Source organism: Macrobrachium nipponense, chromosome 7 (genome assembly GCF_015104395.2).
Source record: "Macrobrachium nipponense isolate FS-2020 chromosome 7, ASM1510439v2, whole genome shotgun sequence".
Taxonomy (NCBI): Eukaryota; Metazoa; Arthropoda; class Malacostraca; order Decapoda; family Palaemonidae; genus Macrobrachium; species Macrobrachium nipponense.
In genome coordinates this window covers 72,297,172-72,316,110 of record NC_061109.1, presented here as the reverse complement: position 1 = coordinate 72,316,110, position 18,939 = coordinate 72,297,172, and positions in this window count along the sequence as shown.

The following is an 18,939-nucleotide window of genomic DNA, read 5'->3' as shown; positions in this document are numbered from 1 at the left end:
TTATCTATATTCTTATGAACCATATAACCACACCGCCGCGTCTGGAATGTTGAACGACAATTCCCATGAATATGAAAATGGCATGGCGAAAAAATTAGCTTCTGAATTCCATGCTTTTGTAACCATATACGTCTGTATATTTTTAGGCCTGGCCCGATAGACCTCTGTAAATCAAACCGTGATTGTGTTTTCGTTTGAAATATAACATTCCAATCTAGATACGGGAATATGCATTAAGAGCTTAATGTTTACTGCAAAGTTCGGAAACCCTCGAACATTTATTTGCTCCTATGTCCCCAGGGCATTAGTCTATACATCGACACTTATGTCGTCACATAAAAGCTGCATCTGTTATAGCTTGGTTCTCGCTCCATAAAGATTTGGCCTCTGGCGAAAGTCCCGTCTGATTGCAAGCAGATCACGTGAATGAACAATCTACCTTTAAATTTCTGAAAGACTAGGCCACTGTCGTTTTTTCTTAGCGACGAAATTTACCTTGGAATTCTTGGAAAATGTGAAAATATATTGCAAAAGAAGGCGTAGATAATAGAAAACGGAGTAAAATACTCGTGGGGGAAAACAATAGCACTATAGAAAAAAGCCAACACAAATGAATTGGGTCAAAATTTCAAGCTCTCAAACTTTACACAAGATATTTTCTTTTATTTTGATATGCCGCCATAATGGCCTCCTTTCACTGATTTAGCTTGACAAATAATACTAAAGTTCAGTTCAACAGATTAAGCATTTTACCCCCAACAAAGGTTATTATTATTTCTCGTCTCTTTCCACGATCGTTCAACTTTGAGGGGAATATCCGGACATAGATAAGAAATCTGCATGTAGATTAATTTAATATCTTGTTGCATTTCTGTGCATATATATATACATGTATATATACTTATATATACATACACACACACACACACACACACACACACATATATATATATATATATATATATATATATTAGTATATATATATATATATATATATATATACCACAGGACAGGACCAGTGACGGCCAGCAAGACACATCAGTGCGAGGGTGGACCTGGGAAACCAATCAATTCCAACATATTGCTTTATTTTCCGACGTTTCGTAATATTACTTTATTACATCTTCAGGGATCTGTTGAATAATTAATAAATTACTAAAAACGTTACTGTAAAAACATAAAATTTCATAAGAAAATTAAAATTCAATACATTTAAATTTCATAAGAAAATTAAAATTCAACACATTACATCTAAAAAAAAACAGATAAAAAACACACACACATACAAAAGAACCAAAGGCCGCTGACCAACCTTATGTGGAGAGAACAAAAGACAGAATGCTTACAACAAAGACAGTTAACTTAGGTAGAGTTGAGTAGAGGAGGTTTGAGTATTTAACTGTGGGACTAGTTGTTTAATAAACATGAAGCTACAAGTATAGGCATTCGTGAGGATTAGCTGTTTGGCCTATTATACTAAAATCACTTCTTTCGATGTAGTTTTACAGATTTTGGAATGAGCTCTGATATTAGAATGTTCTGGGTTGGAGAGCCTAACAACCAGTACGAAAGCTAATTTCCCCGATGGCAGTCGATTCTGACCCTCAGTAACCTCCTCGTGGATCCGACATATGTCCTGAGTTTACACTTAGGGCAAGTATACTTATACACGTTAGAGGACAAAAAAGGGCTTAATTCGATCCTTATGGTTAAAAAAAGAACCAATTGTTAACGGATTTTTGGGAAGGGAATTAATTTTAAATTGATCGCTCCATAGTGATTATTGATAATTTGTAAAAAACGTTTTCTAAAGAATCATCGTGTAAAAAGGGAAAATTTGGCGTAAACGTTTAACTTGGGCACTGTTGGAGGTTTCATGACACCAGTGAATTGTTTGTCAAGAAATATGCGGAGTTGTTTAAAAAATAAGCTACGAGGGAAGCAGTTATTCATAAAATATTCAGAGAGAAAATTAATTTCCTGGTGAAAGGAATCAAGTTTCGCTTGATTATAAACTAGCTAAATATCTGGTACCTATTCTAGAACCTCTGACTAAAAATAATTTTACTCTTAGCAATTCGTATTCTTTTAAAGAAAAAATCTTACAACAGGACACCGATCTTAAAATGGCTAGTTTAGATGTAGAATCGCTTTTTTACTAATGTCCCTGTGGAGGAAACCATAGATATTATCATAAATAAACTTTTTCCTGAACCAGATACTGTTTTTAACAATTTTAATCGAGCGCATTTTTTAAGACTTTCTTAGAGCTGGCAGTGCGGGAGCATCTGCCTTTATTTTTGAATGAATTATAAGCCTTTTTTAGACAAACTGCATGGGTTGGTAGCCATGGGCTCCCCTTTGGTCCAACGTTTGCCAATATCTTCATGTGCTCGCTGGAAGAGCGCATGCTAGATGAATGTCCCCTTAGGTTTCACCCGCTTTTTTATGTTAGGTATATTGACGATACCTTTGCCCTATTTAAAAATGATTTTGATATCGACTCGTTTCTTAGCATTTGCCAATTCTATACATAATAACATAGGTTAGCTTTACTGGCAAAAAGAAGTGAACAACCAATTACCGTTTTTAGACGTTCTTGTTACTAGAAATGATGATTCTTTTAATACTTCTGTCTTCAGGAAAAAGACGTTTACTGGCTTAGGATGCAACTACTACAGTTCTGTTTTTACAATTTTTCAAACTTAATTCTGTTTTTACTCTCCTCACACCGGGCTTTTTTCATTACATCGAACTGGCATTCCTTTCACCAGGAAATTAATTTTTTTTTTTTTTTTTTTTCTCTCTGAATATTTTATGAATAACTGCTTCCCTCGTAGCTTATTTTTTAAACAACTCCGCATATTTCTTGACAAACAATTCACTGGTGTCATGAAACCTCCAACAGTGCCCAAGTTAAACTTTACGACGCCAAATTTCCCTTTTTACACGATGATTCTTTTAGAGAAAACGTTTTGTTTTTTTACAAATTATCAATAATCACTATGGAGCGATCAATTTTAAAATTTAAAAATTAATTCCCAAAAATCCGTAACAAAAGTTTTTTCTTTTTTTAACCATAAGGATCGATTAAGCCCTTTTTGTCCTCTACGTGGTGTATAAGTATACTTGCCCTAAGTGTAACTCAGGGACATATGTCGGATCCACGAGGAGGTTACTGAGGGTCAGAATCGACTGCCATCGGGGAATTAGCTTTCGTACTGGTTGTAGGCTCTCCAACCCAGAACATTCTAATATCAGAGCTCATTCCAAAATCTGTAAACTTACATCGAAAGAAGTGATTTTAGTATAATAGGCCAAACAGCTAATCCTCACGAAGATTGCCTATACTTGAGTCATTGTTTATTAAACAACTAGTCCCACAGTTAAATACTCAAACCTCCTCTACTCAACTCTACCTAAGTTTAACTGTCTTTGTAAGCATTCTGTCTTTTGTTCTCTCCACATAAGGTTGGTGTCAGCGGCCTTTGGTTCTTTTGTATGTGTGTGTGTTTTTTTATCTGTTTTTTTTTTAGATGTAATGTGTTGAATTTTAATTTTCTTATGAAATTTAAATGTATTGAATTTTAATTTTCTTATGAAATTTTTATGTTTTTACAGTAACGTTTTTTAAGTAATTTATTAATTATTCAACAGATCCCTGAAGATGTATTAAAGTAATTATTACGTAACGTCGGAAATAAAGCAATATGTTGGAATTGATTGGCTTCCCTGGTCCACCGCCCCCCTCGCACTGATTGTATATATATATATATATATATATATATATATATATATATATATAATATATATATGGAATCATAGGCAATTTCAAAATATAAACAATATACGAGAAATATATGAATGAACCAAATCCCGCTGGCTTCGTTTGTAATATAACATGCAATAACTGTGTGACGCACTTGAAAGGGAATGGTCAGTAAATTCCTGAAAAGAGCTCTAGCAAAATGTATCTACTATATTCATTATTTTGCACTGCCGTGAAGTGCTTTCACTATTCCAGTTTATAAAAGCATTTGGAAATATTGATGTTGCCTACGTGTTCGTAAGCATAATTATTTACATACTCCTACTACGTTGTCATGCACTGTCGGCCAAAAAACTCGTGGCAGAGTTTCATAATTTTTCGTTCACCTGCATGACGCACGATTCATGCCTTATTTATCTAGTTTTCTTTTCAAAGATGGAAGAAATCATGTGTAATGACGTTAAAAACAGTCACTGATATCTTTAGAACATTATGTTATGTTATTGTGTAAAACTATTTTCCATATAGCAAAATTGACGTGAACGAAACGAAGTGATAAAAAACGTCATATCACAACCATAGATATACATTACCAAATAGATAGGAGACACCTATCACTAGTAGTATCACATAAACATAGTCCTTAAATTATCATTTCAATATTAAGTTTAAGGTAGTTGAACTATTTCATTTGGTAAATTTTACAGAAAACATTGGAATCTCATAAAACGCTATCAAATTTAAAAACAAAAAGAAAAAAAACGATTTCGTAACATTGTGAACCAGGCGACCTCACTCTATTGCTTTTGATTTCATGTGCACGGGAATCTAATGTCAATGTGTCGTTTATCGGTCTAAGAAACATCCCTCGATGAGCGAGAGAATTATTGCACTGCATTCGGTGCAAGTTCCTGTTGGAGAGATATCAAGAAAGCTTAATAAACCGGAGAGAATCATACATAGATGAATAAAATTATTTAAAGAACGGCAAAATTTAGATTATGGGCCCAGAGGTGGAACACCTCGGAGCACCACAAGAGAGCAAGACAATACAGTAGTGTAAATGTTGCTGAGCAACATTCACTTGTGAACTTTGAATTCTAATGCCTCGTCACGACATTGCTGAACCAGGAATCATAACTAGCTCTACGCTTATGACTGGTGTCTGATGAATACTTTAGATGGAGAGGAAGATATTTTTAAATCTACACTCGAAATCTTTGATAGTTGCCTAATGAATAAGCAAACTTATCTTTGATGGATGAGAGATTCAGTTAGGATTACTCTTTTTGTTTTGTTTTTATCGGTGGCCAGTGAATACCACGGATAGGGAGGGAAACAGTTTCAACGATGAATGCATTTTTTTCTTCAAAACCTGAAGAATGCATTTTATTGGAAATACTTTATTAACATCGGCCTAATCCTTCCATCACTCCTATACGCCACCTCCGCTCTCTTCTACATCTCAGGCGACTTGATCCGACTTCTCGCTACGAACTCCATCGTGCGAAAGCATCACAAATGATAACGGTTATTTTAAAATTCTCCGTGCCGACAACGGACGCCTTAAAATGCATGTTTATAAAATATTTTCTGCTCAAAGAAACTTTATCTTTCATTCCACAAACTATGTGCATACACTCGTGTTACCCTGTAGCCGTCAAAGAGCAACCCTTGATTAAAGCAGTAGGTTTTTTAACATATGAAATAGACTTAGACGAGAACGTCACCTTTCATATTTCTTATCCTTTCAGCTACTTATAATATGCTTATCGTAGTAGGTCTAGGTATACATGTGAAACTAATTTGAATTAATTTCTATTTAGAAGAAATGAATAGCTACAGATAGATCAACCTAAGGAAGGTTTAATGAAAGTAAGCGCTCGTCAGTTTTGACTTCCACAGCTTTCCAACGTGTCCAAATGAAACAGGATGATATGCAAGGAATTCGATAAAAAATAAGACGGAATTATATACGTTTGATTTTTTTATGATTGCTTTTTGACTTTGAATAGCTAGGTCTGAGTTAATTATGTTAAGCAATTATGAAAAGGATAAGAAGAAAGGCGAACATGGCTAATAAAACAAGAAAAACGGGAATAATCAAATAAAGCAGATATATATATATATATATATATATATTATATATATATATATATATATATATGGATATAATATATATATATATATATATATATATATATATATATATATATATATATTGTGATGGCGTGGTTAACACCACACTATATACTTATCCAATTATAGGTTATACTGTATTCACTAAACGAGGATACGAAATTCACAAGGTGTGAAATCGTACCACAACCTTAAACCACAGTGTGCAAAATCAATTCAGGGGTGAAAATAACACTTGAGAAAAATAACTTAAATTTAATACATAACTCTTAGGCAGAAGTCACACCTGAACCTCTATAATACAAAAATATATGAATAACAAGCACACTTAAATAGTCACTAAACTAAATCCAAATACTCAACTAATAACAGAAACCAACACATTCAACATAAAAGGGAGGGGGTCCTAGAAAGGAGGAGAAAGACAAAAAGACAGAATAACTAACAAATACACGCTAATATTCCTAACAACTTCTCTGTATGTTTTAAAGTTCTCCAGTTTCAAGGCAAGGTACGACTCCACGTCTGGAGGACAAATCAAGGTGATTATCAGCGCTGAATCCAGATATGTTAACAGGTGGCTGGCAAGTATCAAACTGTCCACTGAATCGACAGCAGAGAAAAAATTTGCTGAGAGCTTATCAAATGTAAATAATTTACCTTGGGACAGAGAGGTCCCCTTGGCTTTATAACTGAACCAAAGGCGTTAAGGATAAATCCTGAAGCTGCAGACTGGGAGATCCAAAAAAGTAAGTAGGGGTGAATAATCTCCAGTCCAAGTACTATGCAGGGGCCAATAATCCAGTACCAACGGACAATCCAAACAGCGCCCAAGCTAAGGTCCCCAGGAAACAACTGGCTCATATCACCACCGAAGACTTTCATCTCCCCACTGGTCAGCAAGAGCCGGGGGGTTTGGCAGGGGAGAAGGCCACTCCCAGAGAAATCACCAAATATGGAATTTGAAAAGGAGGATTAGTAAAACATACAACAAGCCAAACACCGGAGAGGAGAAAACTAGCAATTACCATTCTTTACTAATTAACAGTGAAAAAAAATCTAATACATTATCAAAAATAATTAATACATCATTCACCTATCATTAACTGGCAACAAGATGACACCTCCTCTCCCAAAGAATTTTTTTTTTTTTTTTGTTTTTTTTAAAAAAAAAAAAAAAAATTAAATAACATTCTAAATAAACGCAAAAATATGAAATATCATATGCTGAAACAAATACAATCAAACACATAAATACAAGGTTTCATTCATAGCTGAAAAAACCAAAATTCCCATTAAGAAAATTGCACTTATAAAACATGACAAAAAAAAAAAATCAATGGGGGTTGGGGTGGCAAAGAAACAAGGATACAGCTTACAATTAAGGCACCCAAATTATCAAAATATCATTAATATACACCAGAGGATTTACTACACTGAAACCTCACAAACCAACTCAAAAAAAAAAAAAAAAATTCCAAAGAACTACAAGGCTCTCACATGAGTACATACTTTAGTAGCTACACTGTTTTAAACCGGATTCCACCAATATCAGTTCATAGGTCATAACTATTTTACACACTCAAAGTTGTTTCACTTTGTTTCTCATCGCTCAGTTATAACAATGTTCAGCGAACAATAGTCCTGTCTAGAAACACCATGACAACACACTAGATCACTATAAAAGCGTCCTACCGAATACATATACCAAAACTGGATAACACAGAGAAAACCAACACAGTTTTCCCCTGCGCAATCTCAACACGCAAAAATTTCGTGAAGCGTAGTTATGCCTGAAAATAAAGAGTGCCCGGATAAGTAGCTGTCAGCTAACAATGTAAACTCTCTGATTAGTACCCTAACCAAATTAATCACCCCACCTTATTGCACCATATGCCATGATCAGTAAATACATACCACCATCCTTGTATACCACACCTCTCAGTAACAACTTTACGATATTAACTTATCGTGTCCTATAACACTCATTCCATAACGCATTTTAAAAGCATCACCAACCTTCCTAATATAAACATTGCCATAAAATATGAACACCGAGTAGCACCTTCTACTTTCATCTTTGGTCGTAATATTTAACCAGTCTTAATTTTATAGCCTTATGCATTTACTCAACTCCTGCAAAGGAAAATTATGATTAATAAATATTCATTGTACAATCAACTACTCTTTAACAAAAAAAAAAAAAAAAAATAACCTAAGCACCTACTTCAACAGCACACACACAGTAATTAGAACGATACAGATACTACCTTAATATCCGCATAGGCCTCCACAAGAACTTCTACTCAACGCTGCGAGAAAGAACATCGGCAACAATATTAACTTTTCCTGGAATATGTGAAAATTCCAAATTCCACTCCTGAAGCAGGAGCCTCCATCGCATCAATCGTTGATTTTTATTCTTGTACCTGCTGATGAAGGTCAGGGGATTATGGTCCGCATAATCTTTATAGGAGTTCCTGTGGAAGAGAGCTAAACCTGGAAAATGATTAATGGCTAGCACTACAGCAAGAGTTTCCTTCTCCACAGTTAGGAATATTTACGTTGTTGGGCAGAGGACAATTGTTTTTTTGAAAAAAGAATGCGACAGGGTGGGAAATTCCCTGTTCGTCATTCTGCAATAACACTGCCCCTACTCCAACGTCACTTGCATCCGTGGCGAGAGAAAAAGGAAGGTCAAAATCAGGAGCTCTCAAGACAGGATAATTAAGAAGTACCCTTTTCAAATTATCAAAAGCCCTTTGCGCTTCGTCAGTCCAGACAAAATTACCTTCTTTCTTAGGAGATTCGTTAAAGGGTCGGCGATATCAGAAAAAATTCTTAACGAACCGTCTGTAATACCCAACTAATCCAAGGAATTTCCTGACATCTCTCCGACACCTGGGAATTAACATTTTTTCAATACACTCAACGTTAGCTTGTTTTGGAGCAACCTTACCATCACCAATTTCATGACCTAAATATCTAATGTCTTATCGCTTGGCGATAGACTTTTTGTTCTTCCCTTACGGCTGTTATCCGTAAGTAATGTTTGGTTCCTCTCATCTCCCTTGGATATCTTAGTAGAGGGGTTCTTTCTTGTCTAGAGGAGATGATTCAAACAGGCTAGTTGAACAAGTTAACAACTTTATTCTGTAACTCCATACAGGAGATGCAGCGGTCGGTCGGACGACCGATATGTTGATAGTTGGCGTGGAACTGCCATTCTAAAGCATCGCGTCGATAGCGGAACAGTTAGCCTATCTTCAGCAATTCATATAACAAAAAACACATACGTAGTTCGCCGGCTCGGAAGTTACAAGTTTCCGGCGTAGGTTAACAGGTCAACCGCTTCCCATGGAAGTTGTTGTGCAAAGTTATCATAACATAAAAATGTTGACAAAGCTTTGAGCTAGATCAGGCTACTGCAGACAGCGCATAGCTAATCTAAGGTCTGCTTTGGTCACGTAGAACCCTCCTAATGCCATGAACCCAGGTCACTGGTTTTATATATATAATGTAATTCTTACATTAGGCTCGGTCTGCTACCTATTCAAGCCTTGAATAACAAAAAAAAATTACTTTAAACATTGTCCATAGGAGCGTGCTCGTAACATACTAAGTGATTAAATGCATAAAAAGATTCTGTTACATACCCTTGTTGACATATTCATAAACAAAGATAAATGCATGGCAAAATATGATCCATGTTTGGTAATAATAATGATTATGTACCCCAAAAATAAAAAAAATAAAAATGGTAAAATCAAAACATGTATAACATGATTAATATGATAACATGTACCTGATTAAGAATAATGGTTACTAAATAAGATTATAGCATGATCATGGATAATTGTTTAAAGAGTACTTGTCACTCTTTATAATAGATAAATAGAATTTGTATAATAGTATAACAATGTAATTCTGCAGAAATTCAATATATAGGGCTGATATTTTATTAGGTGCCCGAAAAAATACCTTTAGGAATATATTAATGTATAATATTGGGCTATAATGATTTATTAGGCGCCCTGAAGATACTTTAACTGTTCAAATGCAAAGGCGTGAGTCTTTCTTGTCCTACATTTTTGCCAGCATACGGACCGCTTTTCACACACAACACAATTCCAGACAATTCCCTAGGCACGAACTGAAGTGGCCAGGTTCAGGCGGCCCTAAACGCAAACGACTTGAGTTTAACGGGTACGTCATCCAGACGGGCCAGTACGTTCCCTTGGAGATCTTAGTAGAGGGGTTCTTTCTTGTCTAGAGGAGATGATTCAAACAGGCTAGTTGAACAAGTTAACAACTTTATTCTGTAACTCCATACTAGGAGATGCAGCTCGGTCGGACGACCGATATGTTTGATAGTTGGCGTGGAACTGCCATTCTAAAGCATCGCGTCGATAGCGGAACATTAGCTATCTCAGCAATTCATATAAAAACACATACGTAGTTCGCCGGCTCGGAAGTTACAAGTTTCCGGCGTAGGTTAACAGGTCAACCGCTTCCCATGGAAGTTGTTGTGCAAAGTTATCATAACATAAAAATGTTGACAAAGCTTTGAGCTAGATCAGGCTACTGCAGACAGCGCATAGCGTAATCTAGGTCTGCTTTGGTCACGTAGAACCCTCCTAATGCCATGACCCCAGGTCACTGGTTTATATATATAATGTAATTCTTACAAATATACGACTTTTGCTTTTGCAAATTCACTTTTCTTTAAATTGATCACCAAACCAGCTTTCTTCAGTACTTCAAATAAGGCCTTAATACGCTTTAAATGTGTTTCCCAATCATCACTATAAATAACAATGTCATCAATATAAACGACACCATTAGTGAGTAGAGTCCCTTCCAAACCGCTACCACACCAACGTATTCATTAACCTTTGAAAAGTGGCGGCGGCATTTTTCATACCAAACAAAGGCATCACACGACATTGAAACCACCCTTGAGGTGTTTCGAAGGCTGACAAGGCCCTTGCTCGTTTCGAACAAAGGAACTGCATACCCTTTTAATAAATCAAATTTACTTATATTTAGAATTTCCCACCGATCAATGCAATCTTCCATACGGTTTAATGGATAACAATCAGATTTAGTTCAACCTTTAATCCTTTCTAGTCAATGCATAACCTAAAATCTCCATCGGGTTTCTTTACCAATACAACAGGAGATGCAGACCAAGGATTTGATATGCTCAATTAGACCGTGTTTTAACATATAATCAACCTCCTTAGCAACAACTTCACTCTTGAAAGGATTTAACCTGTAAGGAGATTGTTTCACAGGCGTGGGCATTACGCTACGTCCACATCATGTTCAAGGACTGATGTCCTTCCTGGGACATCTGAAAACAATTGTTTATAATCACACACCAACTTCTTCAGAGACCTACGTTTCTCATAACAACAAATGAGAAATTGAACTATCAAAATTTTCTAAAGAAGTCATATTACCTGATGGCCAGTTACCATCATTACCATATTTATTTATTCTCATTACGTTCTTCTTTCCTGGAAAAGGGAATAGAAGGTTATTACCATGTCAATAATCTCTCCAATTGTTGCCACAGGAATACCTTTCTCCCGTTCCATATATGCCTTCAACATATTTATATGACAAAGCTGAAAAGGTTTCCATTCTCTCAGGAGTCTCTACTAAAAATAATAATATCATAAATTTTTTTCAAAATTTTCCAAGGACCTGAAAATGAAGCTTTTAATGGATTACCAGGAAAAGGTAACAACACCAACACCTTGTCGCCTTCAGCGAAGTTACGAGTCTTGGTTTTCCCTGTCAAAAAAGTACTTCATTCTTCTTTGACTACACAACATATTTTCACGAGCAAATTCCCAAGCCTTCATCATTTTATCACCCAAATTAGTCATGTAATCCAACAAATTAATATCAGGAATGTCACCTTCCCATGACTCTCTTACGACATCAAGAGGACCACGAACACAATGTCCGAAAACCAAATTGAAAGGAGACAAACCTAATGATTGACTTGGAGCCGACCGAAAAGCAAACAAGAGATATGGTAATTCTTTATTCCCACTCAAGAACCGTGGACTTAATATATTTCCTAATCATCGATTTCATGGTTTGATGAAACCTCTCCAGAGCACCCTGACTTTCAGGATGATAAGGAGATGAAGTCACATGTTTAATACCTAACTCTGCCATTTTCTCTTTAAAATACTTGCTGACGAAATTAGTACCACAGTCTGATTGAATTATCTTAGGCATCCCAAACCTGGTGAAGAAATCAATTAATACATCTACAATCTTAACACTTTTTATGGTACGTAGTGGTATTGCCTCAGGATATCGAGACATTTTATCCATAATAGTAAAAATATATTCATTACCACTACGTGTCTTGGGCAATGGTCCAACAACATCAATAATTACCTCTTTAAAAGGTTCAGAAACAAGGGGATAGGACATAGAGGTGCTTTTGGTATAGACTGATTGGGCTTACCCACCTTCTGACAAACGTCACAACTATTGACAAACTTTTTTACGTCTGCCTTCAACTTGGGCCAATAATAATTCATAAGCAACTTCCCCGAAGTCTTATGAATGCCAAAATGACCAGCCAAACCACTGTCATGTGCTAATGATATTAACTCATTCCTGTAAACAAAAGGTACCATTATCTTGCAGGGACTTCTTGAAGGCAAAACACTGACTTTTTACATGGCCCTTTTTATTACAAAAGAAGCATGTCATGCCTCTCAACTTTTCCGGATTATAAACATTATACCCCCTGTTACCACTATTAGGAAAAAGCGATTATTATTGGAGAATATTATCATTATTGCTGCCTTACTGGGTTGAACTCTATTAACAAAATTAGGCCCTACTAAAAGCATGTACTATTATTATTATTATTAATTAACCGTCCGGCCCGTTCTAATCCACCAAGACTAGCGTGATTAATCACCCCTAACTCATTTTTATGTGACAAATAATATTCGTCACTTGCAATGGCAACCTCCTGTAACGTCTCTATTTTCAGTTCCTCTAAATGTACTTTTTAGTTTATTTTCTGGTACACACCGCTTAAATTCTTCTACTAACAATAACTCCTTCAACTTGTCATAATCATCCACTTCTTTGGATTTGAACCAGTCCTCTGCATACTGTTTTTTCCCCCTAGCAAACTCTACAAATGTTTGTTCATTCTAACCTTTTTGTAAATTTTCTAAACCGCTGGCGATAAAGCCTCCGGCACCAGTTCATAAGCCTTGTTTAAAACTATGGCTTTCACATTTTCATAGTCCGAGGATAAAGATTCATCCAAGGTCACATAAACTCTCTGGGCCCTACTACTAACTTGCTTTGGATAAGGGTGGTCCAATATTCCCGGGTGCCATTGCAACCTAGCAGCTATCCTTTCAAAGGATACAAAAAACTCTGCGACATTACATTCCTGAAAAGTAGGCACAAATTTTAAAGCCTGTACCAAATCTATAACAGGCGTTACGGATCTACTGGGAGAAGAAGGAGAGAAGGGGGGTTCCAAACCCTCATAGCAATTTCATGCTGTCTTTCCTTTTCTCTCTCCTCCGCCTTAAACTTTTCCATATTAAATTCCAACATTTTCAATTCAATTTGTTTGTTCAACACTTCTGCAGTTAGCGCCTGCTTACCTCCTGATCACTATCTGGTTTTACATTTTTGACACACTCATAAATTTTGTAACAATAATAATCCTTTCTTTACAGAGGCATCAAATTCTATCTCTAAATGTAGAGCCACCTGCTCCAACTCAGCCTATTTAACTCTGCGAGCCTTGCTTGCCACCCCCTCTCCACTCAAAAGTTCAATTATATTAGCCACCTCCATTATGACCAAAAATCACAAAAAGGAATACTTTCAAAAAAACCTAACTCACGAAGTAGGTGTAAAAAATGTTGCCCAAAACAAAACCCCTAAAATTAATTTTGCACACAAGTGAATACACACAGGCACGAAAAAATCCTGTCAAACGGTCGCCAGTTTGTGATGGTCGTAACCACCACACTATATACTTATCCAATTATAGGTTATACCTGTATTCACTAAACAGGATACGAAATTCACAAGGTGTGAAATCGTACCACAACCTTAAACCACAGTGTGCAAAATCAATTCAGGGGTGAAAATAACACTTGAGAAAAAATAACTTAAATTTAATACATAACTCTTAGGCAGAAGTCACACACCTGAAACCTCTATAATACAAAAATATATGAATAACAAGCACACTTAAATAGTCACTAAACAAATCCCAAATACTCAACTAATAAACAGAAACCAACACATTCAAACATAAAAGGGAGGGGGGGTCCAGAAAGGAGGAGAAAGACAAAAAGACAGAATAACCTAACAAATACACGCTAATATTCCTAACAACTTCTCTGTATGTTTTAAAGTTCTCCAGTTTCAAGGCAAGGTACGACTCCACGTCTGGAGGACAAATCAAGGTGATTATCAGCGCTGAATCCAGATATGTTAACAGGTGGCTGGCAAGTATCAAACTGTCCACTGAATACGACAGCAGAGAAAAATTTGCTGAGAGCTTACCAATGTAAAAATAATTTACGTGGGGACAGAGAGGTCCCCTTGGCTTTATAACAACTAACCAAAGGCGTTAAGGATAAATCCTGAAGCTGCGACTGGGAGATCCAAAAAGTAAGTAGGGGGTGATAATCTCCAGTCCAAGTACATATGCAGGGCCAATAATCAGTACCAACGGACAATCCAAACGCGCCCAAGCTAAGGTCCAGGAAACAACTGGCTCATATCACCACCGAAGACTTTCATCTCCCCACTGGTCAGCAAGAGCCGGGGGGTTTGGCGGGGGAGAAGGCCACTCCCAGAGAAATCACCAAATATGGAATTTGAAAAGGAGGATTAGTAAAAACATACAACAAGCCAAACACCGGAGAGGAGAAAACTAGCAATTACCATTCTTTACTAATTAACAGTGAAAAAAAATCTAATACATTATCAAAAATAATTAATACATCATTCACCTATCATTAACTGGCAACAAGATGACAATATATATATTATATATAGTCGATTTAAATATTCATTAATATTACGTATCCGAGAGAGTATAATGCTGAAAATAAGACCTAGGCTAATCTTGTGGGAAAATCAGAAGTCCAATTAAGGCCCACTAAATGTGTCCATACCAAATATTTTATGATCAAAGGACAAAAATTAGTTTAATTAAACATCGTTTTCAAAGAATGTTAACGCCTTGATGTATTATTTATCGGCTGCAGGAGACGAAATGACAACACCCCAGTGCAGTACGATAAGTTGAGTCAAGACTCAGCGGCAGCAAAGCCAACTTCAAAATCTTCGGTATGCTGTCACGAAGCTAGAGTTGAGAATAAAATTAGAAATCGTGGACCCATCGGTATATATTTTCCTCACTTTGCAAAATGATTATCTTTAATACGTTGAATAAGTCTACTCAATTCTAATGTAATTTATTTCAAGTATAGCACCTTTGAAAGGATATTTTATTTATTGTTAAGTAAATAATCTGGCACCTGCATATGACAATATTTCCATAACGAACAATGAATTAAGAAACTACGCCAATTCTTCGTTGGCCGTCTGTACATAAAACAATTTTTCTTTCCATATCTATAAACCTTTTGCTGGGCAGTGCTTTTGGGGTTGTCATTAATTTAGTGGGCTCACTAGTAGTGGTCTGAGTCTGTACATAAAACCAATTTTCTTTTTCTTTTCCCATTAATACTATAAAACCTTTTGCTGGGCAGTGCTTTTTTGGGGTTGTCATTAATTTAGTGCTCACTAGTGTGGGCTGAGCATTTGGTTTTACATGTCTAGGTGGAATAAGGTAATAAACGCCCATCTTTTTTTTAAAGTAAATTAGGACAATAATACATAAAATCTACACACACACATAAATATACGTACTCACACACTCACAAATTTATATATATATATATATATATATATATATATATATATATATATATATTATATATAGGATATATATATATATATATTATATATAATATATATATATATATATATATACTATATATATATATATATATATATATATATATATATATATATATATATATATATATTATATCATATTACCCTGATTCATATACAAGCATCAAGCTACAAATGTCCTTTAGAATCTAATTAGCTGTATCTCGGAATTAATATATTTTCATTTATGTTAACCGAAGGGAAATTTTTTAGTTGATAAGAAATTCGACGGCTCATGGGCTCGAACCCGGAACCAAGAATTCAAGGATATAAAGACACGTATAATTTAATGCTTCTCGTGATAGCTTTGTGGGTGAGTGCTTCATTGTACGTCCTGAATTCTTGGTTTCGTGGTCCGAGCCCATGAGTCGACGAATTTTTTTAACAAATATAGAATTCCCCTTCGTTTAACATATATGCAAATATATCAATTCCGGGGTAGAGCGAATTAGATATTAAAGGACATTTGTAGCTTGATGTTTATACATATATATACATACATACACACATATAATATATATATATATATATATATATATATATACATATATGTATGTATGTGTGTGTGTGTGTGTGCTTACGGTGTGTGCATGCATATATATATATATATATATATATATATATATATATATATATATATATATTATAAATCTGTATTTAACATTCGCTGTTGAAAAACAAATATTGTATCGTTCCAGCTCAGGTAAACCGGCACACACATACTCGTACACAAACACATACACACACACAGTTCACTTCTGGCTTCCAATCTGTCCCCCTAACACACTCCTACCTCATATACCTGGAGTACGTCCTCGAGATGAACCTTCAATGGCAGCTGCTGATGGGCTTATGCCAGTCAACATCCTCCGTTGTTTTCTTAACGAGGCAATTATAAGGAAACTCTACCTGAAGAAGTGGGGATTGTCTGTGGGGCCTCTTGAACCGCTTACGCAAATCGCGTTTCGATTGTTTTGTGGTCTACTGGAATAATTACCGCCCCAGAATTCCCTGGAAAGTAGAAAGCGTTAAAAATACGCAAGTATGGATGGAGAAATTTAGCATTAGTTGAACATTCTGGCCATGAAATTACATGTTTATATATTTTTTTCTTTTGAGCAGTAGTGGTACCTGTTGCTGTTTTCAATGACACATGTGCCACATGCCAACTTATATATATATATATATATATATATATATATATATATATATATATATATATATATATATATATATATATATATATATATATCATATATATATATATATATATATATACATATATATAATATATATATATATATATATATATATATATAGATATTAGTATATATAATATATATATATATATATATATATATAAATATGTATATGTATAATATATATATATATATATATATATATATATATATATATATATATATATATATAAAGTGCAGTCATTTACTATCAATTAATTATTTATTCATTAAGTTATTTAACATCAACATTCTTCACAATCGAATTCCAAGGCTGTAGGAGTGTAAAGGTTCAGCTAAATGAAGAAATAAGAAAACGGAAATAATTCCAAAGCCATCAGTCCGAGGAATCACAGAGCAAATGTGAGAAGTGCTATTTATTGTGGCTGTTAAGAGGTCCGCAAGTTGTATAATCTCTACCAAGGAGATAGAGAGAGAGAGAGAGAGAGAGAGAGAGAGAGAGAGAGAGAGAGAGAGAGAGAGAGGTCGTCGTTCATCAAACCTCAACTCAAGTCAGTCGAGAAGGGGAAGAAGAAAATAATGAATCTTCCTATTTGTGAAATAAAATTTTCTCGAATTCTTCATACTTTCTTAATACACTGTTCACCACAAGCGTGACGTCCCACCGCCGGAATACGAAGTAATTACAGCGTCCGTAGCAGGATTCGAACCCGCAAAGAGGTAACGTCGATAAATTGACCTCTTGCCTTATAATCCCAAAGCGGGTATGAATCCTGCTAAGGACGTCACAATTACTTCAGAATCTTGCATTTGGATCTCAGGCTTACAGTGCAAAGCGTATTGAAAAAGTGTGGAGACTGAGGAGTTAAGGGGCACTGAGTTCTTGCAATCACATGCAAATCTGGTAAAAAAGTGAACAGAAAAAGGAATTTTTGATTTCCCCTAAAACCGTAATTTCCTTTAAACAGGAACAAAAGTTTCAACTTTATATCAGCGACACTACTTCAGATTGCCATGGCGTCCACGTGGATTGATGTAAATGTAAATGAGACGTTGGTATGAAAAGTAATTAGTATATTACTATATGCAAATGGCTATTCATGCATGCAAACAACATTTTACTGAGTGAAGGTAATACTATTTTCTGTATTACAAACGTATACTAATTGCAATTAACATGGTTTTAGATATAACAATTCTAATGAATAATTCTTACCTAACCTAAAATCTTACGTATGGAAAGAATTTTTTTTATTTTCATGTTTTCTGTCTCATGTTAAATTATCAAATTTTTTCTGTAGTTACATATAATACTAATTCCTTGTTAAATTTAGATATGAATGATGATTTGTTTAGGGAGATTTTCTTCCAGTGAGAACCCCTCGTGGAATTAATATGTGATTCAAACAGAGAGAGAGAGAGAGAGAGAGAGAGAGAGAGAGAGAGAGAGAGAGAGAGAGAGAGAGAGAATGGATGTTGCACTAGATGTCTTAACTGTTAATAACGATTCCTGTCGTTAATGAGGAACAGGAAGCTTTGAAATAATTATGTCAAGTCTAAATAATCATCTGCATAGCTATGCCTCACATCATCTTGACTTAGTAAGGAATCGTTGTGACGTCAGAAACTGATGACGTCAGTTAGCTATGCTGGGATTAGAAAATACAAAATTCATATATTTTTCTTTTGTTGAAAAACATTAATCGTTGGGTATTCAATTATTCTAAATAATTATCAAATTTCGATATAAATCATGAAATGAGGATGATTGTAACATCTTGGAGG